General features: G+C 46.1%; 1 protein-coding gene across 2 annotated transcripts in view; it reads right to left on the reverse strand.

Moving 5' to 3' along the window:
* Nucleotides 1-17,457, reverse strand: part of ALPL (alkaline phosphatase, biomineralization associated) — a 57,593-nt gene that overhangs the window by 27,447 nt on the left and 12,689 nt on the right. Inside the window, exon 1 of one of the 2 annotated variants that reach the window (XM_082865021.1) lies at nucleotides 1,120-1,276. The exons of the other annotated variant lie outside the window; for it this stretch is intronic. The gene's annotated coding sequence lies outside the window, so the exon portion shown is untranslated. Of the gene's footprint in view, nucleotides 1-1,119; nucleotides 1,277-17,457 lie in introns of those variants that run through there. 2 annotated transcript variants of the gene reach the window in all.

Raw genomic sequence — 17,457 nt, forward strand, 5'->3', positions numbered from 1 at the left:
AAACCCAGCCGCTCAAGACCTTGGTCACGTTTATCAGAGTCGGAGAACCATGGGGTGAGCTCCTAGAGAGCAGGGATCTTGCTCTGTGGATGCTGGCAGCCCCACGGCTGGCAGAGCCGGGTGCACAGCCGGCTGGCCGGGCAGGAATGTGGGGAGGTGGGTGGAAGGGTGGCGGGTCAATAGTGAGTGACCAAAGAGGCAGCTCGGCAGCAGGAAGCACTCTCTGGAGCCAGGGCTCCAGGCTCAGATCCTGCCTCTGCCCCTCGTGAGCTGAGTAGCTCAGGGCCAGTGACCCCACCCCTGGGGCCTCAGGTTTCTCATCTGCAAAGTGGGAGACGAATAAAATCCATAGGGTCCTTGTAAGGATTATATGAGTTAACGCACAGAAAGGCTTAAAACGGGGCCTGGGACACAGTAAGTGGGCAATGAATTCACCCAGCAGCCGTGATCACCGGGCAGGGGAGGATGGAGTGAGGGGTAAGTGGGCAGGTGAGGGGCTGGAGCTGAGAAGGGACAGACCCTTCTCTGCCCACTCGGCCAGCAGCCATTTACCCTTGTGCTCATCACAGACCTGCCCACCTGGAAGGCCCACAAGGTCTTTCCAGCTCCAAGGCTCTAGAAACCAAAAAGCTTACCTGGCTGCTATGCACCTCCACTTGGGGGAGGGGTTAATTAGGGGGTGGAGGTTCCAGTTCCTATACTCAAGGGGTGCTATGTTTCCTGAGAGGACCAGATTTTCTGTCTGCCTGTCTCTCTCTCACAGACAAACATCCCACCAGGAGGCCAGATGCCTTCTCTTCCTCTTGAAGGAGAAAGAGAAAGAGACCACCTAGGGTCAGCCGGGAAGCTTCCATGGAGTGGGTGGGAGGAGAGCCAGGCGGGAAGGATGGTAGGGTTGAGATGAACAGAGAGAGAAACAGTGCTCTCTACAGGAGAACCTGAACGTGCAAAGGCAAGGAGGTAGTAGGAATGAAGTACTTAGAGGTCGGGGAGAAAGGCAGGAGCCGACAGCTGGTGACAAAGGACAGAGAGGCAGCCGGGACCGACCACAAAGGGCTTCTTCGCTCCCTGAGCTCAGCCTGGTCAAGAGCGGGCGCTTGGCGTCCCTGCCTGACTTACACGTCTCTTGCCAGCCCATTTCACAGGTGAGGACTTTGCAGCTCAGATGGTCTGCCCCTCGCCCAAGGCCATACAGCAGAGCTGGAATCGGAAGCCTCAGCGGTCTGGGTTCCAGAGCTAAAGATCTTTCTGTGGCTTCCTGGGGTGCCTGGCCGGTCTGGATGCCACAGACTGGCTCTGTGGGCAGAGGACAGGAGCCAGTCAAGGTTCATCTGGTGGGAGGAGAGCTGGCAGCAGGGAGGCGGGGGAGGGAGATGGCAGGGCCCAGAGGCACCGTGCCTGGGGTGGCTGGAGCGCCCGGGCAGAGGGGTGTCAGGGATGGCTGTTCCACGGGCACACAGGCTCCCACCATCCCACGCAGAGGACATGTTCTGCCCCAGGCCACCCTGCTCTGAGCCAAGCCTGGGAGCTGAGTGGTGGGATCGGGGGAAGGAGCATGTGCTGTGTTTGTCATCCCCTGCACTCTGGTACCTCACCCAGCACTCCTGCAGTGGGAGCCCCTCTGGTACCAGGAGACGTCGCTATCACAGTGGACAACAAGAAAAGGAAGGCACAGAGAGGGTATACAACCTGCCCAGGGTCACACAGCAATCATCAGCAGGGATAAGTCTCCCCACTAACCGGCTAAGATTTGGGAGGCTATTACCAGAAGCACAAGGCAGTCTGTGAGGCATAGCATGGATACCAGCGTCTTGGAATTCCCGAAATCAGTGATTTCTGTCAACTGAAAAGAACATTTCAAACTGAGGCTACTCTAGAGAAACCCTTACTTGATATACTTTGTCGCTGTATTTGTACTAATAATAGCATACCTTTTACTATGTGCCAGACATTGTTCTAAACACTTTACCTATATTAACTCATTCAATCTCCACAACAGCCTACTCGGTAGGCACTATTATTATACCCACTGTACAGGCAACAAACGGAAGCACAGAGACATCGTGCTTGCTCGAGGTCACACAGCCAGAATTCAGCGTCACCTGTAGATGTTTCTGTCCCAGGGCCAAGTATAAACTCCTGAAGCAGTCGGTAAGACTGAAGACAAGCCACATTTGTTCTGTCTGCAATATGTACATTATATGTTTGTAGATGAATGGAATACACACACCTACCATTTGACTTATACACTCTTCCCAGATGTCATTTTATTGCATGTGCATCACAGCCCCCTGAGGCAGGGCTTCTTATCCCCACTTTATGGAAGAGAGGTGAGGTGACTCGCCCCAGGTCACATAGCATGAGAGTGGCCAAGGACTGACTGAGTCCAAGTCCTTGATCACAGGTGGTCTGCCCTGCGGTGTGCAGCAGAGACGGGGGGCGGGGTGGGGAAGACCTCGGCTGGAGACCTGGCTCCACCCCTGGACAGGCCAGTGACCCTGGACACACCCCTCCTCCCCCACAATCTCCTACTTCAGCTGGTCCCCATGCAGGACCCTGGACCACCGTGGCTCTTCCCCCCTCCCTGCCCCCGATGCCCCATGTGCTCTGGCAGCCTTCCCCTAGGAGATGAAACCTCCATTCCATAGCCAGCCCCACACAGGCCCTGTAAGAAGAGGCTGAGGCGGCTCTGGACTTCAGGGAAATAGGCCATGAACTTGTAACCTTCTGAGTGGCGGCCAACACAAGCAGTATCCCTGGGTGGCAAGTGCCCGGTTTCTCAAACGCCCAGCTTGCGTCAGAACAGGGAGTACACAGATGTTCCCAGAGACAGGTCTCACTGCCCTGGGCCCATGGTAACAGCACTCCTCGTATTCCCAGAGAACCTTCCAGCTGGTAGAGGCTCCTGGCACCATTACATTTGATATCCATGGTGACCCTGGGAGGTACAGGGCAGGGATGCACCCCAACCTCCAGGCAGGAAATATGGACCCACAGAGGTGAGGGTCTCACCCAAGGGCGCACAGCTGAGCAGAGCCCCCGGATTGCTTACTGGCTTTATGAACTTGGACACATCACTTCCCCTTTCTGGGCCTCAGTTTCCTCACTGGTCCAATGGGGATAATCACAGAGAGTGCCTATATCACTGTGCTATTATAAGAAGGATAATTGCACAATAAACAATGAGATCAAGGCCCAGGGCTTGGCCCATATTAAACACTCAAAATAAATGTTAGCTAGTAGTAAAGGTGATAACGAGTGTGCCAGGCACTGTTCTAAGTGCTTTCCAGGCATTCCTTCATCTACTCCTCACAACACCATGTGGTAGGTGCTATCATTGCTCCCACTGCACAGAGAAGTTAAGTAACTTGGCCAGGGTCACACAGCTATTAACAGGACACTATGAAGGAGGAAAAGGAGAAACTCAAAATGAATGAAGCCCCTATTATGTACTGGGAGCTTTTTGTTCAGCCTTCTAAGAAACCAGTCATGTGGGAATTATCAGCCTGGGTCAGAAGAGAAAACTGAGGCTCAGAAGGGAGAGGGAAGTGCGGGGTCACACAGCAACCATGTGGGAGAGCTGGGATGCAGGCCAGGCCTAACTGGCTCGGTATTCAGTGTGCTGGCTCCCCCGTCTCAGTCACATGCCAGAACAGCTTCCATCATGGTCACCATTATGGGCAGCAGACCCCAATGCCTTGGCCACCCCCGGTACAGGGAGCCCCACGTCAGTGTGTCACGTGACCTCCCTCTGCCTGTGTGGCAGCGTGCGTGTGTGAGTTTGTGTGCACGTGTATGCGCGCGCATGCCGGGGTCCTGGCAGTGAGCGAGGCAGGGCTCCCGTTGTGTGTGTGCCCAGCCCCGTGACCAGTCCTCACATCAGGCTGTTCCCTCTGCCCACAGACCAGCTCCTCCTGGGCTTTCACATGATTGCAGCTTCCTGGGGACCTCTCATATCTGGAACGGGCGCTCCCTCTGTAAAGGGAGGGCCTTCAGTCACACTGGCTCCCTCCTGCCCAGGTCAGCCCCTCTGGGTTTATAATTTTACACAAAGAGGCTGAGGTGGGTGGGGGCAGCTCGGGGTTACAAGTCAGAGTCCTGCCCAGTTACTCAAGGGCTGTTTTCTCATCTGCAAAGCAGTGATAATAAGTGCCATTCTGCTTCCAATATTGGCTTCTTAGGAGGGAAGGAACTTTGCAAACTGTAAAGTGCTATGCAGATGTTTCTATGGCTTTCTGTTGTTTCCCCTTCTGATGACTGTAGTAGATACGTGCTATAATTTTTGGCCACCCAGAATCCATTCCCCTTTCCTAACAACACCACAAAGTTTCCTTGGGAAGTGGCTCTCCCTTTTCCAGCCAACTGCTTTGGGTAGGGCTGATCCTACCTCCAGCGGCTCCAGGTGGGTCCTGACTGACTGGCTTAAGCTCAAGGCTCTCTCCACCTGGATGGTGTGTTGTGAGGAAGTGGGGCGATGGGAGGGGCACTGTGTGCAGCCTGAAGATAAGGCAAGCTCTCAGAAGGTGGAGTAGAGAGATGCAGAGAATCTGAGTCTTTGATGATGCTGCTTGAGCCCCTGGATGCAGCCACGCCTGAAGCCTGCTTCTGAACATTCAAGTTACAGGAGCTAATTAATTCCCCATATTGCTTACCTTGGATTTTCTGTTACTTGGAACACGGAGTCTGACCTCAGAACTCCAGTTCAGCCTGTTTTTCTCAGCCCCTTACATTGTAAGCAACCACATCATGTCACTCATCTAGTTGTTTCTACCAAAGGAAAAATCTTGCAAACAAGCTAAAGATGGGTCAGTAAGTTTCAAGTGCATGGTAAAATGAGGCCAACCAATACAAGCTTGGTTTTCTTCTTGGAATCTATAAACTTGTAGAATTGTAGGAGGTCCTTGGTCAGGATTTGCCTAAAAGCCCTACTGTGTGCAGGACTCGGACCCTCCCCTTCCAAGGTTGTTGTCAGTTGAGTTTAACAACTCTTTGACCACTAGGTTCCAAGTGTCTACTGTGTGGCTGGCCCTGCACTAAGGGCCGCAGGTACAACTTCTGCCTTGTAGGCCCTTCAGTCTAGTGATGATTGGTCACAATACACATTTTTACTGTATTTTACACAAAGCCCTAGGAGGCTGGCATACAGGGGGGAAACTGCTACACCCATTTCACAAGAGGAGGAAACAGAGACTCAGAGAGGTGCAGTGATTTGCCGAACATCCCTCTGGTAAAGAGGGGCAGGGCTAGGCCATAACCCCGGATCTGCCTGCCTCCAAACCCAGTGCTTTTTCTTCTAGCCTTTGTGGTGGCAGGGATGGCACTGGGACTGACATTTCTTTGAGGTAGTCTGTTCCACTTAGGGGCCATCAGAAAGGTTTAAAAAGCTAAAGAAAGCAGGGAAGCCAAGTATCATGGGCTTCCTGTTTGCCCCAAGAGTCTTGGCTCCATGAGAAGCCCCAGTACTCAGGCCCATCCAGCTTTACTCTCCTAAAGGACTCACCTCTTACAGGCTGTGGCCAGAGACGGCCCGGCCACAACCTTAAAATCCAGGCCCCAGTTGCTTTCATGGGCAGCCCTTGGCACCCCAAGTGAGCTGTCCTGGCTTCTCTCGTGCCTCTGTCCTGCATCTCTAAGATCCAACTGACACGGCCTCAACATCCCCTATCCCCTAGGGTCTTCCCTATATGTTATTCAACCAACATTCATATGACCTCTGTTTATTGGGCACCTACTATATGCCAGGGGCTGTTCTAGGTGCTCAAATCCCTGCTGGTGGGGTGAGCAGACAATAAGAAAGTAAGTAAAATCAGTAGGATGCCAGGTAGTGGTAAGTGAGATGGAGGAAAAGAAGTGGGGGAGGAGAGGTGGTATTTGCAGTTTTAAATAGAGAGATCAGAAAAGGTCTCACCACGAAGTCATCTCACTGGAGGCTTGCAATAATCCCACGCAGGCAAGAATGTGATTCCCAAACTGCAGATACGGAAACTGAGGCTTCAGGATTAAATCGAGCCTACACATGCCAATCTAATCAGCTGTGGAGCTGAGGTTCTGGTGCAGGGCTACTGCTGCTCCCCCACGTACCCTCTCCCCTACCAAATGGTACTAGCAGCCCTTTTGCAGGCTCTGAGACGTAAAGCCACGTATCCGGACCAGCAAGAGTACAGGGCGGGGCTGGAGTCAGCCCTAGTGCCACCCTCTGGAACTGCCTCTTAGCAAGACCTACATCTGCTTCCACAGGCCTCGCTCTTCAGCTTCAGCTCTGGGCTTGCTGAATCTCAGTCCTCCTCTTTGCTGACTCCGTGTCCTCCAAGATCACTGCTCTCTTTCCCAGAGCCCCTTTGGCTCTCTATCCCAGGTCACATGAGACGCTAATCGTCCAACCCACCCTTGTTCTGCCTCCTCAATTAACTTCTGGCCCATCATTAAATCTGCATTTGCATGAAACCTACAAAATACATCTTGTGGACGGCCTAGGCGCGCAGACAGCTGGCGTACATGTGTAACGGGGAGGGGAAGTTTCTCACCAAGCTTTTCCATCTGGATTTGTTCAGTAATCTCCCAAAACCCCAGACTAATTTCTGAACACTGTGGCATAGTGGAAAGGCCTTGACCATGGAGGAGCTGGGTATCGGGTTAAGTCCTGGCTGTGTAGCTTTGAAAGTGACTTTATGTTTGGGGCCGCAGGATCCTTATCCATAAAACAGGGTTACAGATCCTCATTCTGCAAGGTTGTTTTAAAGATAAAATGCAGGGACTTCCCTGGTGGCGCAGTAGTTAAGAATCCGCCTGCCAATGCAGGGGACACGGGTTTGATCCCGGTTCCGGGAAGATCCATCCCACATGCCGCGGAGCAACTAAGCCCATGCGCCACAACTACTTAGCCTGCGCTCTAGAGCTCACGAGCTACAGCTACTGAGCCTGAGTGCCACAACTACTGAAGCCCGCACACCTAGAGCCTGTGCTCCACAACAAAGAGAAGCCACCGCAATGAGAAACCCTCACTGCAACGAAGAGTAGCCCCAGCTCGCCACAACTAGAGAAAGCCTGCGCGCAGCAACAGAGACCCAACACAGCCAAAAAAAAAAAAAAAAGATAAAAGGCAAAAGAGAGTATCTGTTAAGGAATAAAATTTGGTAGAATTTAAAAAAGAATTTAGATAGAGCCTGGCAGACAAACATCAAGATTTTGTTGAATGGAATGGAGAAGTCTGTATAATGGTGAACAACCACCAACAGCACAACGACAGCTGCATTTATTGTGCTCCTACACTTGGAGGTAGGCACCCTTAATATCAACATTATTTTACAGAAGAGGGGAAAAAAAAGCACAGGGAGGCTCAGTAACTTGCCTATGGTCACACAGCAGGCAAGTGACAGAGATGGGATTATGAACCCAAATTGTCCAACCCCAAAGTATAAGCTGTTAACCATTATGCTAGGTTAGTAAATGAGCTTGAAACACAGCGATTAAGTCCAGAACTTTCTTTTTTTTTTTTTGCCATACGCGGGCCTCTCACCACTGTGGCCTCTCCCGCCGCGGAGCACAGGCTCCGGATGCGCAGGCTCAGCGGCCATGGCTCACGGGCCCAGCCGCTCTGCGGCATGTGGGATCCTCCCGGACCGGGGCACGAATCCGTGTCCCCTGCACCGGCAGGCGGACTCTCAACCACTGCGCCACCAGGGAAGCCCAGAACCTTCATTTTTAACCACTGTACCAGCTTGTCAGAGCTGAAAGGGGTTCTAGGACTAATCTAACCCAGCACTCTCATTTTTTTCCCAGCAGGAGCCGAAGGTCCAGAGAGGTAGTGTGACTTTCCCAAAGTCACACAGTCAGTTAGTTGAAGAATAGGACAAGCACCCTGGTTTCCTAACTCTCGAACCCCATGCCATCACTGAGTATCACAATGACCATGAGAGGCCTTCAGGGAAGGAGTCTCGAGGATGTACCAGAATTTTTCCAGCAGAAGTGTAGGGAAGGCAGACGAATCAGAGGGAAGAGCCCATGCAAAGGTCTGGCGGCCATGAAAGTCTTTTTTTGGAGAAGAGTGAGCTGTGAGGTGCATGCAAAGGTTGGGGCTGGAACAGATGATAAGGCTGGTTTTCATATTAAACCATATTTCATATTTCCACATGGTTCTTTTATTGTTTAACACTTTCTCATTCTGTCTTATGTTGCTAATATATTTCCTTATTTCTTTCGTATGTTTCTAATGTTAATTAAAAATTCTTGGTCTATCTGTTCTAATGTCGCTGACTCCAGCGCTATCTCAAGTCAGTTTGCTGTTTCTCTTTTGAAGCCTCTGTGCTCCAGCTGCTGATACAGTGGGGTTGAGGGTGCTGCACACACCATCCCTAGAAACAGTGAGGGAAGACATATGGCTCCCGGCCCCTCATCCTCAAATCAACACCAGAGTAACAATGGAGCAAAAACGTCACTAAGCCTAGGAAATGCTGGAGAGAAACGGAATCTCCTGGGGAGACGGAAGGGGGTTTTAACTTGGTGTGTGCAGCGCTGGAGGGTGGGAACGCAGCAGCCAGGAGAAGGGGCAGGGCCTAGTCTTTAGCAGGTGGAGAATATTGTAGAAAAGACAATCGGATTTGAGCTCTGCTCTTGCCTCTTTGCATCAAGCCTTCCCCAGCACACCTCCCCACACCCCCTGCCCCAAAACATGCCCACTTGCCCTGGAGCAGTTGAGGCCAGCATTCTCACTTGCACACGCGGGGCCCAGGCAGACGGTCCAAGTATATGGTGGAGTAAAATCAGGGCCGTGCAGCAGGCACCGTGGAATTGCAGAAATCAAGAGGGAACTAATGAGCTGACAGGCCTCCACGGTCACTCCACCACCCCTTCTCTTCTGGACCTGGAGGCTGGTGGATTCTGACCTAGGCAGACAGCCTCTCCGTTGCTGCTTCTTCCTGGCATCCAGAAAGTGAGGCTCAATCCTGTAGAGTTAGTTACTTGGTGGGGGGGCTGGGGGTGAGGGTCGTGATGACAAACCCAGGGAGGAACTATGCAGTTCTGACACCTGGGGGCCTCCACTCTGGGACTGTCATCTCCTTGGGCTCATCAGTGCTGACAGAGACCAGGGTCAGGCTTGGATTCTTACCCCAACATGCAGCACCAGACAGAATAGATGAAACCCTCCCACCCCGAGGAATGAGCTCACGGGTTACAGAACAGGGAATCCGAGGAGTACACTGGCTTCAAAAGAAAAACAAACCAATTAGAGATACCACTGGAATTGGCTGTGTTCAACAGATGGACTGAGAATTTTAAAATAAGCATTAGAAACACGCCAAAGAAATAAGGAAAGATATTAGTGAAACAAAACAGAATAAGAGAGTGTTAAAGGACCCAAGTGGAAATATTCTATATGAAAAAACAGTTGAAATAACAAACATAATAGGTAGAATTAACTGCAGAATGGATACTGCAGCTGAGGAATGAAATAGGGAACTGGGATATCAGACGGAGGAATATTTCCAGGAAGAAGCCAGGAAGGATTAAGAAATCGGAAATATGAAAGAAATGGTAAAGGATCTGTTAAAAGTTAAAACAGCAGCCCCAATCTTACTCCATTAATTTGAAATGGATCATAAACCTAATTGTACAAATCTTCTTGTTTGTTTGTTTTTTTGGCCGCAACACAAAGCATGTGGGATCTTAGTTCCCCAGCAGTGGAAACGCCGCGGCTTAACCCCTGGACAACCACGGAAGTCCCCATAATCCTAACTATAAAAGCCAGAACCATAAAGCCTCTAGAAGATAACATAAGCAGATATCTTTGTGACTTTGGGGTAAGGCAAGGAGTCCTAACTTCATTAAAAAAAATGATAATTTGGACTTCATCAAAAGTTTACATTTCTGCTCATCAAAAGATACCATTAAGAAACTGAACAGACAAGACACGTAATGGGAAAGAATACGCACAATACACATAGCTCCCAAAGGACTTGTATCCAGTAAATAAAGAATTCCTGGGCTTCCCTGGTGGCGCAGCGGTTGAGAGTCCGCCTGCCGATGCAGGGGACGCGGGTTTGTGCCCCGGTCCGGGAGGGTCCCACATGCTGCGGAGCGGCTGCGCCCGTGGGCCGTGGCCGCTGAGCCTGCGCGTCCGGAGCCTGTTGCTCTGTGGCGGGAGAGGCCACGGCGGTGAGAGGCCCGCGTACCGCAAAAAAACAAACAAAAAAAAAACGGAAAAAAAAAAAAAGAATTCCTAAAGTTGCCAATAAAATGATTAACAACCCACACACACACAGTGGGCAAGAGATGTACTCACTTCAAAATGAAAACATACGAATGACCAATAGTTCATGGTGCTCCACATAATTATCATCAGGTAAATGAAAATTAAACCCGCTTCACACCCACCAGAATGACTAAAACCAAATCAAAATGACTTGCAAAATCAAACATTGGCAAGTATGTAGAAAAACTCATGGTTATGTAATAAAGTACACTGACTTTGGAAAAGAGTTTGGCAGTTAAACCAACATACACTTATCACATTATCCAGCAATTCCACTCCTAAGTATTTGCTCAAAAGAAATGAAAATACACCCAAAGGGCTTCCCTGGTGGCGCAGCGGTTGAGAATCCGCCTGCCAATGCAGGGGACACGGGTTCGAGCCCTGGTCTGGGAAGATCCCACATGCCGCGGAGCAACTAAGCCCATGCACCACAACTGCTGAGCCGGTGTGCCACAACTACTGAAGCTCGGGCACCTAGAGCCCGCGCTCTGCAACAAGAGAAGCCACCACAATGAGAAGCCCGCACACCACAACCAAGAGTAGCCCCGCTCGCTGCAACTAGAAAAAGCCCCTGTGCAGCAATGAAGACTCAACGCAGCCCAAAATAAATAAATTTATTTAAAAAAGAAAGAAAATACACCCAAAGAGTCATACATTAAGTGTTCATAGGAACTTTATTTATAATACCCCCAAACTGGAAACACGCTATTTATTTAATTTTTGGCAGCATGGCATGTGGGATCTTAGTTCCCCGACCAGGGCTTGAAGCCATGCCCCCTGCATTGGAAGCCGCAGTCTTAACCACTGGACCACCAGGGAAGTCCCTGGAAACAGTTTAAATATTCACTAAGAGATCAATGAATAAACAATGGTGGTATATTAATTCAACGGAAAACCACTTGACTGAAAAAGGAGAGAACTATTGAGGCAACAAACAGATGAATCTCAAAAACATTATGCTAAGTGAAAGAAGCTAGACATAGAAGAGTATCTGCTGTATGATTCCACTTACATGAAACTCTAGAAAAGACCAATCTAATATATGGTAAAAGAAATCAGAATAATGATTGCAAGTTGGGAGGAAAAATAAACTGGAAACGGTTGTGAGGGAACTTGCTAGAGAGATAGAAAAAATTTTTTAATCTTATTTTAAAAATTAAAAAAAATTTTTAAATCTTATTTAAAAAATTTTTTTAATCTTATTTTTTAATCTTATAATTATTATTATTAAAATAATAATCTTATTTTAATATTATTTTGGGGTTATGGTTACAAGGTAATGTAATTGGTCAAAATACCACATTGAATTGAACACTTAAGATCTGTGCATTTTATTGAATGAAATTATACATCAACCAAAAAAAAGAGAGAGATGGAAATATAAGCACCAACACCTAGATATTAGGAGTCCCACGAGAGGAAAATAAATCAAAAGAAGAGATATTTGAAGAAATAATGAAGACAACCTTGGAACTGAAGAAAAATGATAGATCTCAGTTTGAAAGAATCCCAAATACATCAGACAGGATAGATAATGAAAAACCCACACTCAGAAATATTAGAGTGAATATCAGAAGACACATTCTCAAAGTCTAGAGAAAAACAGATCACTTACAAAGGAATAAGTAACAAATTGAATTGACCAAAGTACCAAAGGAAAAGAATTTGAACTGAGAATTTTATATCCAGCTAAACTGCCATTCAAATGTTAAAGGCTAAAAAAAAAAAAACATTCAATGGCTCAGGTTTATACAAAAAGACACCCCCCTAAAAAAAATTTTGAAGTAACTACTTCAGTAATAGAAACAAATTCCACATATGATACTAAAGATATGTGAAAGCTGAGCAAATAACTTAGTAAAGTTTAGTGTTTAAAAAAAATCCCCAGATCAAAGAGAAGAACAAGACAAATATATAATATCTAAACAACTGAGAACTGTAAAACCTAGACAGTTTTAATGTGCTGCCATCGGGGCTCAAAGGCATGTCACTGAAGAGTATAAGGGTTGAAAGGGAAGAGAGAGACCAAAGGGTATAAGAAAGTGCTAATCTTGTCTTTGCAGGGAAGAGCTACAGCTAACAATTCTTTTAAAGTAATAAAATATTAAAATGAAACAGAAAAAGCAAAATAAATTGAAATTAAAAAGTAGGATACACACATACTTTTCAGGAACACTCAAACATTTTAAAAATTAATCACATACCAGACCACAAAACAAGTCTCACATTTTAAATAACAGGTCTTCACATAGTCCACATTCTCTGACCATTAAATTTGAAGTTAGTTTTTAAAAGGACAAACAATTTTCCATACACTTAGAGATTTAAAAATCCCTAAATAACTCATAGATCAAAGAAATGTCATAGTAGAAATTAAACACCACTTAGAACTGAACGATAATAAAACACTATATATCAAAAACTGCAACGCAGCAAAGGAAGTCTAAAAATTAATGAGCTAAGTTTCCAATTTAGGAAATTAGAAAAAACAGAAACTCGAAGAAAATAAAAGGAGATTACAAAGAGCAGAAATCAACAAAACAGAAAACAAAGATTAAACTGAGAAGATCAAAGCCCGAAGTTGGTCCTTTAAAAAAGTCAATAAACTTGAGGCAAGATTAATTTTAAAAAATAAACAGAGGGAGAAAGAGATAATACCAATTATTACGGAAAAGAGGAATACAATAAGAAAATGCTATAAGCAACCTTACACTGATAAATATGAAAATGCAGATTAAATGCATACATTTCTAAAAATACATATATAACATACCAAAACTGACTCAAGAAGAAATAAGGAAACTAAATTTAAAAATTGAAACAGTAGTTAAAATCTTTCCACCAAGAAAACAGGCCAAGGTGATTTTACAGGTGAGTTCTATCAGACTTCAAGAGCAAATTATCTCAATTTTACCCAGACTTTTCCAGAAAACAGTAAAAGAGAAAATATTACCATCTACTTCTGTGAGGCCATTATTATTGCAATACCAAAGCCAGAAAAGCACAACATAAAAATGAAAATTACAGACCCATTTTATTCATGAAAACTGATAAAATAATTCTAAACAAGATATAAGAGAATAACCAATATACAAGTTAGACTTATCTTAGGACTGCAAGGATGGTTTAATATTAGAAGATCAAATAAGTAATTAACTACATGAACAGATTAAAGGAGAAAAACCATATAATCATCTCAAGATACTTTTTGAAAGCATTTAATGCAAATTAATTCAACACAAATTATTATTTTTAAAAAGCTCTCGGTAAGTTATGCATAGAAGAAAGCTTCCTTAACCTAAAAAAAGCAATTTAGGGGCTTCCCTGGTGGCGCAGTGGTTGAGAGTCCGCCTGCGGATGCAGGGAACGCGGGTTCGTGCCCCGGTCCGGGAGGATCCCACATGCCGCGGAGTGGCTGGGCCCGTGAGCCATGGCCGCTGAGCTTGCGCGTCCGGAGCTTGTGCTCCGCAACGGGAGGGGCCGCGGCAGTGAGAGGCCCGCGTACCGCAAAAAAAAAAAAAAAAAGCAATTTATAAAAAATCTGCAATACATACATATTAAATGGGGAAACATTAGAACATTATCTCTAAAATAAAAAACAAGACAAAGATACCTAATACCACCTCTTAAATTTTTAAGATTGTACTGGTAGTCCTAGACAGTGTAATAAGATGAGAAAAAAAGTTAAAAGCATAAAGATCTAAAAATACAAAAGAAAACTATCATTACTTGTAACTGATTGTCTGCATAGGATCTACAGACAAATAATTGGAAATAGAGTTTAGCAAATTAGCTTGATAAGATCAAATGCAAAAAAGCCTATTGCATTTTCATACATCAGCTACAAAGAGAACTGGAAAACATAAGAAAAAATGGGTACCCAGATGGGAAGAAAGTTGAATTGGATCCTTATCCTACACTATACACAAAATCAACTGAACATGGATCAAGGTCTTAAATGTGAAAAACAAAACTTTGAAACATTTAGTAGAAACTGTAGGTGACAGCTTTCTGATCTTGGAGTTAAGGCACACTTTCTTAAATAAGATCCAAAAAGCACTAAATATTAAATAAAACAGTGCTAGATTCGACTCTATTAAATTTTAGAATTTCAGTTTCCAAAACATCAGTAGACTCAGAAATATAAAGAACTATTACAAGGGAGTTCCCTGGTGGCCTCGTGGTTAGGATTCCGGGCTTTCACAGCCATGGTCTGGGTCCAATCCTTGGTCAGGGAACTGAGATCCTGCAAACCACACAGTGGGGGAAGGAAGGAAGGAAGGGAGGGAAGGAGGAGAAGGAGGGAGGGAGGGAGGAAGGAAGGACTATTACAGATCAATAAGAAAAGAACAAAAAAAGGACAAATAGAAAAATGGGCAAGGGACTTCCCTGGTGGTCCAGTGGTTGGGAATCCACCTTCTAGTGCAGGGGACGCGGGTTCGATCCCTGGTCAGGGAACTAAGATCCCACATGCCTTGGAGCAACTAAGTCTGCATGCCTCAACTATAGAGGAGTCTGCAAGCCTCAAGGAGGAGCTGGCGCACCGCAGCTGGGACCCGACACAGCCAAAAATAAATAAATAAATATTTTTTTAAAAAGAAAGAAAAAAATGGGCAAAAGACATCTCACACACACACATTCATACACACTTCTTCAACCTCATTGGCAATCAGGGATATGTAAATCAAATCTACAGTGAGAAATCGTTATGCTTGTTGGGTTGGAAAAAATAAGAAGTCTGACAACACTTATGGAAGATGTAGAACAACAGGATCTCTTATATGTTACTGGTGGGAGTATAAACTGATACAATCACTTTGGAAAACAGTTTGCTCTTATCTTGTGATACTGAACAAATATTCATATACCCTATGACCCCACAATTCCACTCCTAGTTATATATCAAGAGAAAATTTCTATATATATGCATTAGAAAGCAGATACATGAACACTCATAGTGCTTTTTCTACACTAGCAAAAACCTGAAAACAACCCAAATGCCATCAACAAGAAGTTGACTAAATAAAAACTGTGGTGGGAATTCCCTCGAGGTCCAGTGGTTAGGACTTGGCGCTTTCACTGCCAAGGCCCCAGGTTCAATCCCTAGTCGGGGAACTAGGATCCCACAAACAGGGCAGCACAGCCAAAAAAAAAAAAAAAATTATGGAATACTCAGTGGAATATTATACTGTAGTTAAAAAAGGAATTATAGCTACATGCAACCATTGGATCAATCTCGGCAATGTAAGATTGAGTGAAAAAAGCAAGTCCCAGGAGATTATGTAAAGCATGATACACTTTCATAAAGTAAAAAAATACATATTTTACATAATGTGTATAACACACACATATATATGATTTTAAATACTAATCAAAAAAAGGCAAAGCGAATGAGAAACTTCATATGTGTAACATGTATATCTGTGTGTGATAATAATACTAATAAAGTATTAATCAAAATTTTAAAATAATAATTTTAAAAGGCAAGGGAATGAGAAAGCCCAGACTCACGAGAGTGGTTACCCCACATGAAGAAAGGTGGGTAGGAGACAGATGGAGGAACCCAGAGGAAGATGTAAGGTATTGGATGATGGCTCATAGGCATTTAAAATTTATTTTTAATAATAAAATAGGGACTTCCCTGGCAGTCCAGTGGTTAAGACTCCACGCTCCCACTGCAGGGGACATGGGTTCGATTCCTGGTAGAGGAACTAAGATCCCACATGCCAGGCGGTGCGGCCAAAAAATAAAAATAATAAAATATACAAGAGGGCCATTATGAACCAGTGATAAATGTGCTCGAACAAGGATCATGATTAATCCATTGAAAGATCCCAGGGTCCATAAAACAACTTAAATGAAAATAAAAATGCTCAGTAAATATTCACATTTTGTCAAGCACTATAGAAACTGTTCAACACGCTTCATATCTCATTGAATCCTCAACAGTTTTACGAGCTGGAAACCATTACTGTCCCCATTTTATGAGTAAACTGAGGTTCAGTCACTCGGCCAGGGTCAATCATCTGGAACCCAGGTCACCTCCTCCTGTCAAAGTAGGCAAGATATGTAACTTTGTCGGCAAACAGTAAGTGCTTAATAAATGTTTGCCTTAATTCAGAGGGGCTGTGTGGGCATATTGGAGAGAAACTGGTTGGTGGCTAGGGGACCCAGATACAGTCCTACCACCGCCCTTCACGACCTGGGAGGGTCACTTTCCCTCTCTGTGCCTGGAGAGGGCTGGAGTGGCAAATCCCAAAGTCCATTCCTGCTTAAACAACCATTTAAGGGGCCACCCAACAAACAGGTCACCCTTACCTTACTTCTCCTGGCAGGCCCTGCTGATTCTCCCAGAGTCGGTCTGAGGTCTGCAAGCTTTGGGTCCAGCCCACCTTCTGACATCACCTCCTGGCCCCCTCCGCTCACCACTCAGACCTTCTGTGCCCTGTTCTCTTCCCTCAGGGTTTTTGCACGGCCTGTTCCCCTGCCTGGAACACTCATCCCCAAGGTCTTTGCTTGGATCACTCCTCATTCTTCAGGTCAAAGGCCACCTCCTCTGAGCTCCTACCGCACCCCAGTCCCTCACTATTTCACAACCCTGCTCATCGCCGGCTGAAATTAACCCAATTTTATTGTGTGGTCTGTCTTTTGCATTACAGAGGAGCTCCTGTATCCCCAGCGCCCAGAGCCACACCTGCCTGCAGAAGATGCTCAGTATTTGTTGGAAAGAGAGAGGAAAATAGAAAGAAGGATGCTGCCTCCCGCAGAAATGCTTTGTGGTTGTTCTGCCTGAGGCTTGGTTAGGTGGCTCCTCTGGTCCCACAGCTCTTGAACTTTCTCCTTCACCCTACACCACCTGGTGAGTGTGTCTGAATGTGTCTGTGTACATGACCATCTCCTGCACACACTGGTTGATCTTTGAAGGAAAAGCTAGACCAGATTCGTCTGCGAATTCCAGCAGCCAGCCTGGGGCCTAGAAGGCAGCTGGGCTAAGGAAATGTTTGTTGAATGAATGAATGAATGAATGTTCTGCACCCATCTTTCCCCCTTCCTGACTCTGCTCCCTCCTTTTTCCAGCCTGACAGGCGCCAAGAGGTGACACCCAGGTGAGCTGACAAGAAAGGCCACTCCAGCGTGAATTTTCTGAAGTGGGGACAGCCCCTCCTTCCACCAACCAGTAGTCACTCCAGACAGTGAGGGAACAAAGC

The sequence above is a fragment of the Leucopleurus acutus genome (genome assembly GCF_964270905.1).
Source record: "Leucopleurus acutus genome assembly, chromosome: 2".
Classification (NCBI taxonomy): Eukaryota; Metazoa; Chordata; class Mammalia; order Artiodactyla; family Delphinidae; genus Leucopleurus; species Leucopleurus acutus.